This window comes from Pinus tabuliformis, chromosome 6 (genome assembly GCF_031772625.1).
Source record: "Pinus tabuliformis cultivar Carrire ecotype Pingquan chromosome 6, CPIR1, whole genome shotgun sequence".
Taxonomy (NCBI): domain Eukaryota; kingdom Viridiplantae; phylum Streptophyta; class Pinopsida; order Pinales; family Pinaceae; genus Pinus; species Pinus tabuliformis.
The window spans coordinates 935640771-935652338 of record NC_142292.1 but is presented as its reverse complement, the minus strand read 5'-3'; the positions used below and the strand labels follow the sequence as shown (position 1 = coordinate 935652338).

Here is an 11568-nt window from a genome sequence, read left to right as displayed (position 1 = left end):
AAACAATTGAAAATTGAAAAAGTAAAGGTTTATGACAAAAGGGTTATTAAAAAAGTAGAAATGCATGTTGATTTGTCTAGGGTTAGAACCACGAGGTTCATGAAATTGCATCATGCTAGTAGTGATGTACTTGCATAGTCTATTAGCAGACATGAAGCAAAAAACCTAAGAATGAAAGTAAGAATACAAGAGCTAGAAAATGCTCTAAATATGGGTCTTTTGTTGATGACTCCACTGGCAATACAGGAACCACCATCACAGAGATTTGATAAAACCATCAATCTCCTTAATTCAATGAAAACATATATTATTAGTAATATATCTGAAATATTGCAAATAATTGAACATGCATGGAAAACAACTTTCAATTTTATACATTTAGTATAAATAACTAAGTCATTTTTCGAGTGCATTGAACATGATCTCGATGGAGACAGGTATTTTGTAAATAATGAATTACATGCTTTTCGCCAGAAGCTTGATTTACTTTCTAATCTTGAGAAAAAAAAAACAGGGACTATTGAATGCTAATCGAATGAAGAAAATCAAAGCAACATGGTCTCAGAGAATCAAAAGACTGGAGAACATTACTTCTGAATGTGAAAACATAGAGAGTAAAAGAGTTGATGCATATTTCAAGGTTGTACAAATTGTACGAGATCTAAATGGTCCATGCATGACATGTGACTCTAGATTAATTTCGAGACACATATTGATGGTTAAATTGGATAAGCTAAAATAATCAACGAAAACAAAATTTGATAGTATAACTAATTTTACCACAACGAAAATTAGCAAATGGCTAATTAATTTTTTTAATGTTAATGAATAGAACTCTGCTTTGGATGTGAAATTTCAAGAAGAAGCTAATGAAATTGAGAAGGAGATATTCGATCAGCATGCCAAACAGGAGATTCCAATCGCTCCAATGAAATATTACATCAAGGCGGGGCTCAAGAGATTGCTTGAAAAATGAAAAGAACCATCCTCATAAGGCTCTGTTTCATTTTTTAATGAGGTTGACATAGTAAAAGAACCATCCTCATAGGGACCTGTTTCATTTATTAACGAGGGTGACATAGTAAGATAATCATCCTCATAATGCTCCGCTTCATTTTTTAACGAGATTGACACAGTAAAAGAACCATCCTGATGGGTGTTTTTTCATTTTTTAACAAGCTTGACACAGGAAAAGAACTATGAGCTCATAGGGGCTCGTTTCATTTTTTAACGAGGTTTACATAACAAAAGAACCATCCTCTTAGGCACTTGTTTCATTTTTAGCGAGGTTGACACAGTAACAGAACCATCCTCTCAAGTATTTGTTTCATTTTTTAATGAGGTTGACACAGTAAAAGAACTATCCTCATGGGAATTTGTTTCATTTATTAACGAGGTTGACACATTAAAATAACCATCCTCAGGAGTTGTTTCATGTTTATGTGAGCTTGAAACAAAAATAACTATGCTCGTAAGAACCTATTTCATTTTTTAGCGAGGTTGACACAATACAATAACCATCCTCTTAGTGACCTGGATCATGGCTTCCATCTAGAAGAAACACATGCCAAGGGATACTTCCCAACCATGGCTTCCAATAGATCTTTGTCATAATAATTTTTTTAGGTGGACTAATCCCTCTTGCAGACGATATGGATCTCCCTATAACTCAAACGAAATATGGTAACAAATAAGAAAATAACTACTACCTTTCCTTAGCTTATGATTGATTGAAATAGGTAATATGCGAGATATCACTTACTAGTTTAATGAAGTGCCTGTTGAAGTCCCTTTAGTATGTTCCACAATTGGCATCACCTTGATGCTTTAGAGACCATTCTAGTGCTTTCCACAATTTCTCCATGATGTTTCAGAGGAGATCTACATAGACATAAAGAAAAAAAGGATCAAAACATCTAGTATATAGAATGAAATATAAATGAAACACTTAACTCAACATACATCATAAATAGAATCAATAACCAGACATAACCTATGTGAGTGATCAAGGAATCTCACAAATGATATTAGAATAGACATGATTAGAAAATAATAATCAATTTTTATTGAATAAACAGGAGAACAAATTTACAACCTCATTGTGTTGATGTTACAAGCCTCTTCCCAAGATATCCAACCTTCTCCTTGGATAAAAATCCTTCTAGCCTCATTTCTACAGCATAATCCTACCTTCAATAGTCCTTTCCAATCCTCTGGCCTGTGGTTGATTTCCAAGACAAGAGGAGGAGGTTTGGGATCCTCTTCCTAAGGAATGAGATCCAAAAAAGGTGGGATAGGGGATCCACAAAGAGAGGGAAGTAGCTCCATGATGGGAGGGATCAAGCTTGAGTAATCATCAATTTGAATCTATTAGTTGGGAAATATTCGACTAACAAAGCTTTTAGACTTTACTTTTTATTTTTTACTTGTGTTAAGTCATGTGTGTAGGCCACAGTGTAATACAAAGCACATTTTTGCACAGACTCTAATGGTCTCTTTTGTGTATGTGTAGAAACTGGCTAGGAAACTATGTAGGAAGTCAAAAATAGGTTTTTGGGCCTTGAGATCCAGGAATTTCATTATCTTTGGGATTGTTTAGGTTCTAGTCTTGCAGGGGGATGCTTTGGAGAAATTTGATGGATAGAAAAAGATCCAAATTGACTGTCATTTCCCTAATGTGACAAAATGACATGTAACACTTGCGACCTGGTGACACATGCTCAGAATGTTTAAGAGCGCATCAAAATTTTCTACGTAGGCTTTGGGTACACTGGGTTGATCTGGGAAGAAATTCTCGAGAACCAGTGACTAGGATTTTGAGATTAGATTCTTCGATTCAACACGATTAATGTTGGATCCTGCTACCAAACCAACATCCCCATCTACCAAAATAATTGTTCATCAATCCCTCCCTATACATCATTAAAGGTGTGGGATAGGTTTTGTAAAACTTACATTGATTTTCCACCACATAGTTCCACTGGTAAGAAATTCCCTCTAAGGCCTCTTTGGAAGCTATTGAGGTGAATACTATAAGGCAATATTGTTGGACACCTAATCCTAAAGGGTTAGTGTGGAAGCCGAAAAGACTAAGCAGTCCAAGAGACCTTGGGATCTGAAACCCAAGAGTCACAACATTGTATTATAAATGTACATCTCTTGTTAATAAAAAATGTACTCAATGATTTATCTTTCTTATTCTTTGCTGTCCATGTGTGTTTAACATGGTATCAGAGCGGGCGATCTCCTGCCCTGCTCCATTGTGAGCCACCTGTTTCTGTGAGCCACCTGTTTCAGCGCTGCCATTCCTCTGTCGTGAGCAGTCCTGGCCCTCTGCCATATTCCTTTCCAGCGCTGCCTTTGTAACGCCAGTCTGTCCATGATGTTCTCTGGCGCACCAGCGCTGCCTTTGTAATGCCTGTCTGTCCATAAATGTTAGCCTGACACCTGAGAAAGCTTCCTCCGGCTTAGGGATCTCCACCCTCGCTCCTGCCACCGGCGTTCTTTTCTCTACGCTCGCTTCCGTTTCCCTCACTGGAGACGCAGATATTGCCCGCATACACAATCCAGTTGTGTCCCAACGCCTCTCGCTGCTGCTGCGCATATGAGATGCCCACAGACGAACCAAGATAATCAGATGATTTAGACTACGAGGAAGTTTAATCTGTTTGAAGCAACCGGGAAGTTTCATCTGTGTCTTTCTTTTTCTTGATTTCATTCAAGTTTGTTTATTCCAATGGACACATTTAGTTAAAGAATCCCTCGCTGTCATAAACTGAATCGACCTTTATAGTCAGATTGACAGTGGCCATTTTGCACATTATTACGATTTCTCTATTTTGGGCATAACTGCAATCCTGTCGTTTCATTGTTGTAATTCCTCTGCAATGCCATCTGGAAAAAGATAACAACCAGTTCCAATTTCTGATAGTCGGCATCCTGAGTGCTATCTTTGGATTGTTAGTGTTTTTCATGGTCGTCGAGGCGAATACATTACAACAACCCGGAAGACAGGCTCGTCTACGAAACAATAACGAAGGTCACCACATCTATGACGAAAATTGCTGAAACGTCTGAGACCGAATTGAAGGCATTGCTCTGAGGCAGCGCATGCTATACGGATTTATGTATGGTATGGTAGCTGGTAGCTGATTCATCTCAACGGGGACCTCCCCTTGCCGTTTATAAATACTCGATGCGGTATAATGTTGTGTTGTCGATATTGTATGGTAAGCAGTGTTTATATGCTGAAAACGATTGCAGCTACAGAGTCCTCATCGATTGCAGCTCTCACTTTTCTCGTGATTTCCTGGTGATGTTGTGTTGCGGGTTGAATGAAGCTTTCTATGCTGTGAATTGATATCTTTATTATCTTTCACATTGTCTTTGTTTTCCATGTGAGAAGTTATATGACGACAAGACTGCAGAGCGTTTAGCACGACATTACAAAATTATGCACAAAATATGCTGCAAGCTGCCATTGAAGCACATCTGGCACCAGGGTCTCAATCTACATATTTGATGTCATCACCTTCGCCCGGTTCCAGCAAATCAGAATTAAACAAATTCCTAATCTCCTCCTCCATTAATTGAACAGTGGGCTTGAAACGGTGCAGAACTGCTTCAGCGCAATCGCTCAAAAGTTTTTCATGAGGTAACACTTTTGCCTTCTTCATGATGCAAACCAGTGCAGCTTTAATCTCCTGTCGCCTGTCGGCCTCAAGAGTCCTAGTCACTTTCTTCTCTTCCACCTGAGGCCGCTGAAATGGGATCTTGATCTCGTCCAATATGTTCGTAAACTTCAAATTCAATTCAAACCTGTCAGTTGGAGCTATTGTTTTGTTGTCCGGCTCCTTTAAAAGGATTTTGTAATTCTCATCAAATACCAGTGACTGTAGCACTGACTTAAGTACTGCATCTTGAAGGCTCCGTCAAAACAACAAAGTTAAAGCTTACCTGGCTTCCAAATATATCTGAGCTGGTGAATCTGTCTCTTGTTGAGTTTGATCATTTAATTACTAAAAAGAAGCTCGAGGAAACTGATAATTTTCTTGAAGTTCTCAATCCATGTACAAGATGGGAAAGTCTAGCTATAGGCGATGCAAATATGCGTAACCTAAAAAGAGGCGAGATTTTACAGCTGGAAAGGAAAGGATATTTCCGATGTGACTTGCCCTATTTTAGGCCATCAAAGCCTATAGTTCTGATTGCAATACCTGACGGTAGAAAGCAGTCTGTCTTGAAAAGGCCTTCCTCTTGACTGACTGTGTTTAAGGGTGTCTGAAATGCAAATTGAGTAGTACTAAATTTTATAGTTGCTTTAACACAGATACTGTTTTGGGTGCTTCTGCCTGCCATTTTGTGAATGCGGATTTTGATCACGAGGCTAGACGTTGTTTTGGGGGGTGGACTGCATTTGAAGATCAACAACAAGAAAGTTGATTTGGTATTATATTCAGCTTCTCTTTATAAAAAAAACCTATTTTGGGCTACATACATTCAAACACCTCCCCACAAATCCTCTTGTGATATTGTCGGTAGAAAAAGTCCAATTTTGCAGTTTTTGGCTTGAGACTACTTTGACGTAAGATTTTGAGATTCCCCATATTTTTTGTGGGGTATACTACAATTGGAGGATTAATTGGAACGACAGAGTTCAATGTTCATAAGCATTCGGGGCTGTTTATATTATTTAAAATTGCGGTTATTTGGCATTGTGTGAGATATTTGTGCAACATTGTCATTAAATGGAGCAAATCGATGATGCATTACAGTTATTAAATAGTCTAATCTTTTCCACTGTTGATGGGATGGTAAAAGTCAGTAAGGAAACTCTTTTTAACATTCAAACTTGCTTGCAAAATGTACAAGAAAAGATCGATTTTTTGCAGCTTGAATCACAGCTACAGCAAGAAGAACTACATCAAAATAGACACCATTCTGAACCTGTTTCTGTTCAGAACATTGAGACAACCACCCATCAGCAGCATGTTAATAATGGTACAGTTCATTCATATCCAGTGCCCAATAAAGCAGCAGTTGTATATGCAGATGCAGAAACTCAGTCTGCACTTCCCAAGCCCATTATTAGACCTTGGGAACAGCTTGTCCACAACAAGCACAAAACTGGTCTTGGATATGACAAGGACTTGTCCTTTCATATTCCAGACTATGCCAAGCCCATTCAGTTTCAGAGTGCTGGATTCATTCATGACAGTTCACCTGCTCCTCATGACAGTTCAGCTTCAGCTGTTCCAGACTCTGCCCCTCTTCCACAGCAACAGCAACAACAAAAACAACAGATCGTGAAATGCCAACACTGTGACCGAGTTGGCCATTTGAAAGATCACTGTTTTGATCTTCATCCATGTAAGCACTGCCATAAAACCAGTCATTCTTCACACAGATGCTTCAGAAACAAACATCCTGCAAGAACAAAGATTCATCTAGGATGGATCGCTTCTTGGCAATGGGCATCAACAGCCAAGAAGATATTCCAAACACATGTCAGAACTTGTTCCAGAATATTGAACAGTCTTGCAGTTGAGTTTTCTCCATCTTCTCACCTTGTATCTGACAGGGGGGGAAATGATGGTCATCTACAAGCTTCGAAGCCACATCAAGCGAGCCTGAGCCACAACCTGCCACACCAGTTTCAGAGTTGTAGCCAGAGACAAAGATGCCTGAACATGCCTTCAGTTGGCAATCTGGGACACTTCCTCTAGCAGAAGACTCCAGCTTCTTGCCAATTTTGGAAGAGTTCCAGGAATTGCATTAAGCATTCCAGAGTTGTTGGTTATCCTTAAACCATCACAGGTTGAGACTTCCCTTTTCAGGTTGAAGTCTTACCTTTTATGCGGGGTGAGACCTCCCTTTTATGGTTGAAGGTTTCCCTCTTTAAAACAATAGGATCACTTCCTCTTGCAGAAAACTTCAGTTTCTTGCCAGTTTTGGAAGAGTTCCGGGAACTGCACTAAGCGTTCCAGTGTTGGTGGTCATCCTTAAACCACCGCCCTTTATACCAACATTTCATAGAGCACATTCAACCTAGTGCTGCCATGCATTTTTGCACATTTGTATTACAGCTCTCTTCTTGGACTCATACATAACCCTTCGGATTAAGGGGGGGAATGTTGGACACCTAATCCTAAAGGGTTAGTGTGGAAGCCGAAAAGACTAAGCAGTCCAAGAGACCTTGGGATCTGAAACCCAAGAGTCACAACATTGTATTATAAATGTACATCTCCTGTTAATAAAAAATGTACTCAATGATTTATCTTTCTTATTCTTTGTTGTCCATGTGTGTTTAACAAATACTTTTTCATGACCATGTCACTCAGAGTGGGCCAATCATTGCCATATTTGGGCATGGAAGACACTGGGTACCAGTACTTCATCAAATCAGCTTCGGTGAAGACTTTGGTCAAACCTTTGGTAGCTTTGACATAGTCCTCGATGAATATGGTGATGATTTCAAAGGGATTGGCTTCCAAAAATGTCTGAATCTCCTTCAATGTATTCACAACTAGCATCTGTAACAGAACCATATTCCAAATAAACAAAATATTTAAATATTGGTTTAGTTAAATTTAAACAGGGTTGAAAAAATCTATAATCAGTTGTAATCTATCAATGTATTTAATGCTTGACATGGCTAGGTTCAAATCTCTTAAATGAAATAGACCTCAATATGAGTCAAGCTAGTTTAACTTTACATCTAAGGCTTTAGTTTCACCGATTACCATCAATATTATTGAACACTTGGGTAAATTCAAATACTCGAATAATGTGGACTTGGAGGTATCGTGCATTGATTTACAGTGAAAAATAAGACCCTAATAACCTAAATATCACTTTGAATGTGAAATTGTAGCAATTGCCTCCGAAGGAATGACAAAGCCAAACATCATTCTCATAATCATACATGTCCAACATTATCCCTCTAGCACAAAAAATTCCCCAAATTAAATACCCTAATTTCTTGAAGTCTCGGCTAAATTCCCAATGATTCAAATACCCTAATTGCCCTGAAATATTTTACAAGCCATACATACATTTAATTGATCCATAACGCTAACTTCTTGGTTATTGTAAGTGAATCTTTGGACACCCATCTATGATTCTTCTTCGACGATTGCATAAGAATTGTGGGTCATCAACCATGAGTATTTATTGAAAGGTAGGTCACCCACCTAAACAAAAATAAAATAAAATGTCAATGATTTGCAGAGAAATTAAATGAAAATCAATCAGAATCTTTCAAAGTTGAGAATGATGCCTTTAAAGTTGGATTTGTAGTATTAGTCCTGGTGCATCTGTAACTCGAGTCGCCCACTGAACTACACAATATGCATTGAAGACCCGCGACACAGTCATTGTCCTTTGTACAAATATCATGGACCTGTTGGGAAAAAAAGGGAGAAATGAATGAGAATACCCTCTTATTGCCTTGATTGATTCTAATATTATTACAACCAAAATAGCAGATGTGGGCTATGTGATTTGATCTCATGATCTGAAAACTCCCATTGGAACAAGTTGCTCCTATGCCACTCATGGGCAAGAGCACAATTGCAGCCATGAACAAGACGATGCATCATCTGCAAACACATTGCACATGTACTTCTAGAAATCCTAATACCATTCCTCAACATGCTTAATCTAGAGCAGGGAGACGACAGAACCAAACCTTTAGTCAAGGGAACATTTTCAATATTCCTCACCCTTGGGCTCACACTAGTGTTGCATTGCAACTATGCACTGCACTGAGACTAAGAACACATCCTTGGACTCAAACTCGAGACAACCAATGAAAGAGAAGACTGAACTTGAGATGAAATCTGGGAGTTGCGAGATCCTGCCATGTGGTAAAAATTGATTTGACAGAGGAGGACGAAAATCAAATGCTCTGATTGGCCAAATCTGCCCAGCCAAAGCCCGTAGAGGAACACCTTCGGTGTAATTATATTTTTAGAATGTGGTATGTATATTGTAATTGTTTTGAAATCAAATTATCTTTAATTTATTACTTTTATGTAATTTTTAATATAATTTTCAAATAAATATACATTAAATTAAATACTTAAAAATTAGTTAAAAATATTCTAACTTTTCAAAATGTTATATTTTAATTTTATAATTAATTAAAAAAATAATATAATTAGCATATTCTAATTTTATATTTAATTAAAAAGGATTAATGAAAAAGGAAAAATATAATATAAAAGAAATAAATTGATATGATTAAATTTCATGTGGTTTGAATATCTATTTTCAAAAATAAAAAATATAATTATCCCCTATCCACTCATGGAATCTATGTGCAAACTTCCTGAATGCAACGATAGACAAGTTGTCTCTAATCGTATCAGTGTTCTTCAAAGTTGGCTAATATAAGATAGCGTGAATGGTAAGTGAAATAGCAGCCTCAGTATAGGTGTGAGACAATAATAACTTAGGACTTGTCAGAATCAATTTTGCAAGTGTTAGATAATATTATCATAAATTGATATGCTTTTGCTTTAATTGTTAGTTGTCTCAAATATGTTTAGTCTTAGCTAAAATTATCTTAAACATCTAGTATTTTAAATATAATATTTTTTTTTTAAATATAAATTTTTTTGTTAAAATATTTTTGTAAAATATTAAATTTTAATGTAAAATAACGGAAATAAATATTTATTTTATGTTAGAAAAACATCTTAAAAACTCTGTTAAGATAATAGTGGCGTTCAACAAGAATGATAAACTCTACAAACAACGGAGGATCAAGATTAAGACCCCTCTCAGGTCATTGAATCATATTTCTCTCATCTGTAGAAGAGTATATTAGATTTTAGGAAAACATCCTGGGTTTCATTCACATTTTAGGCATTTGTACACGTTTGTGTAATCGATTTCTTGGTTACCCGACCGAGATATGAATAGTGTTACAGTGATATGAAGATTTTATGGTTTTATAGACTGTTTTTAAATTAGTGTATATAATTGCCTGACATATATAACTTAATACTTAATTCGCAATTGCTTTGTTATAAAATAATTACAATTTTATATTTTTTCAAAAATATATATATATAATTTATTTTTAAATTAAAATAAAAATAAATATATCAAATCAGCATACAAGATCTTATATCATAGAGGAGAGTCTCATACTCTAATGTGTTATATAGTTTAGAATATTTCATGCAATTATTTCTCATACTCTAATGTAAGATCTTATATCATAGAGGAGAGTCTCATACTCTAATGTGTTATATAGTTTAAAATATTTCATGCAATTATTTCTCATACTCTAATGTGTTATATAGTTTAAAATATTTTATGCAATTATTTGATGTTACATTCTTTGATAAAGAGTGAGAAATTATAAAATTAATTGTGTAAGAGTAAGTTCTGTTTTGGAAGAGATTTTAAAATATTTTATGCAATTATTTGATGTTACATTCTTTGATAAAGAGTGAGAAATTATAAAATTAATTGTGTAAGAGTAAGTTCTGTTTTGGAAGAGATTTTTGAATATTAGCTTTTTTTTTCTGTGATTTAATGATGGTAGTAAGAAATGCTGTTATATTATCTTACTAATCTCTCATCAAAACTTAATATTCAGAAATTTTAATTATAAATCTTATCTCCAGTATCAACTCTGGACTTAATAAGAACATGATTTTTTTGGGGTGTGTATGATTTATAAGAACAAGACTTTTTTAGGGTGTGTATGTTAAATCAGATAAAATTGGAAAGCGAAATTTTTCTTATATACTAATTTAAAAGAGATTGAGGAAAAATAGTTTCAATATAGATAATTTTTTTTATCATTTCGAAATTAAGACAGTTGGGCAAAAAACGTACTTAAAGAAATAGTGAGAAATAGTTTATTTATCTGTTCTGTTAAATAAAAAATTAAAAACAGCCTAGTCCAGAGAGGCTTCGGAAAACAATAGATGATTTTGGCTATCTCGAGGTTTTTTTTATAGTATTGAATCTATTTCAACAGTTCAAACATTCTCCTGTCAATTTTTTATGAAAAAATAGCTGAATTTAGGCGATTTTCCTGGCCAAATTGACGCCTCGTGGTAACACCGCAATAAAAAAACCCTGAACGAGCTTGATACAAATTCAATCACGGGACAAGCTCCATATTGCAGAGGGATTCATATGAGCTCTCCATATGGCATGAAGAAGAATATCTGTACATTGATGTTTTTCAAGCAGGCGGAGCCCAATAAATTCAAGCAAACCGAAGAATCTGATAATATACATAACCTCCTATTGCCGTTATAGCTTTCATAACGTTTCATGAATGAATTCTGGTGGCATATCGAAGCTACATAGTTAACTGTAATCATGCCCACAAGACCAGGAATGGCGTGACGACCCTTGGGCTCGAATCCTGCGTCGCGACAGGATATGATCGTATTCGTCAAAGTCGTCCATGGCAGAGGGGTTAACTAAGTTGGATTCGATGACACTCATTTGCAACCATGAAAAGTTCAGAGACTTCAAAGATAGATATGCAAACACGGCGACAGTACTTCCATAGAGCAGAGCAGTGGCTACGGCAAG

General features: G+C 36.2%; 1 pseudogene; it reads right to left on the bottom strand.

Moving 5' to 3' along the window:
- Positions 1 to 2664: 2664 nt before the first annotated feature.
- On the bottom strand, positions 2665 to 11293 carry LOC149261993 (PI-PLC X domain-containing protein At5g67130-like; annotated as a pseudogene).
- Between the last annotated feature and the right edge of the window lie 275 nt (positions 11294 to 11568).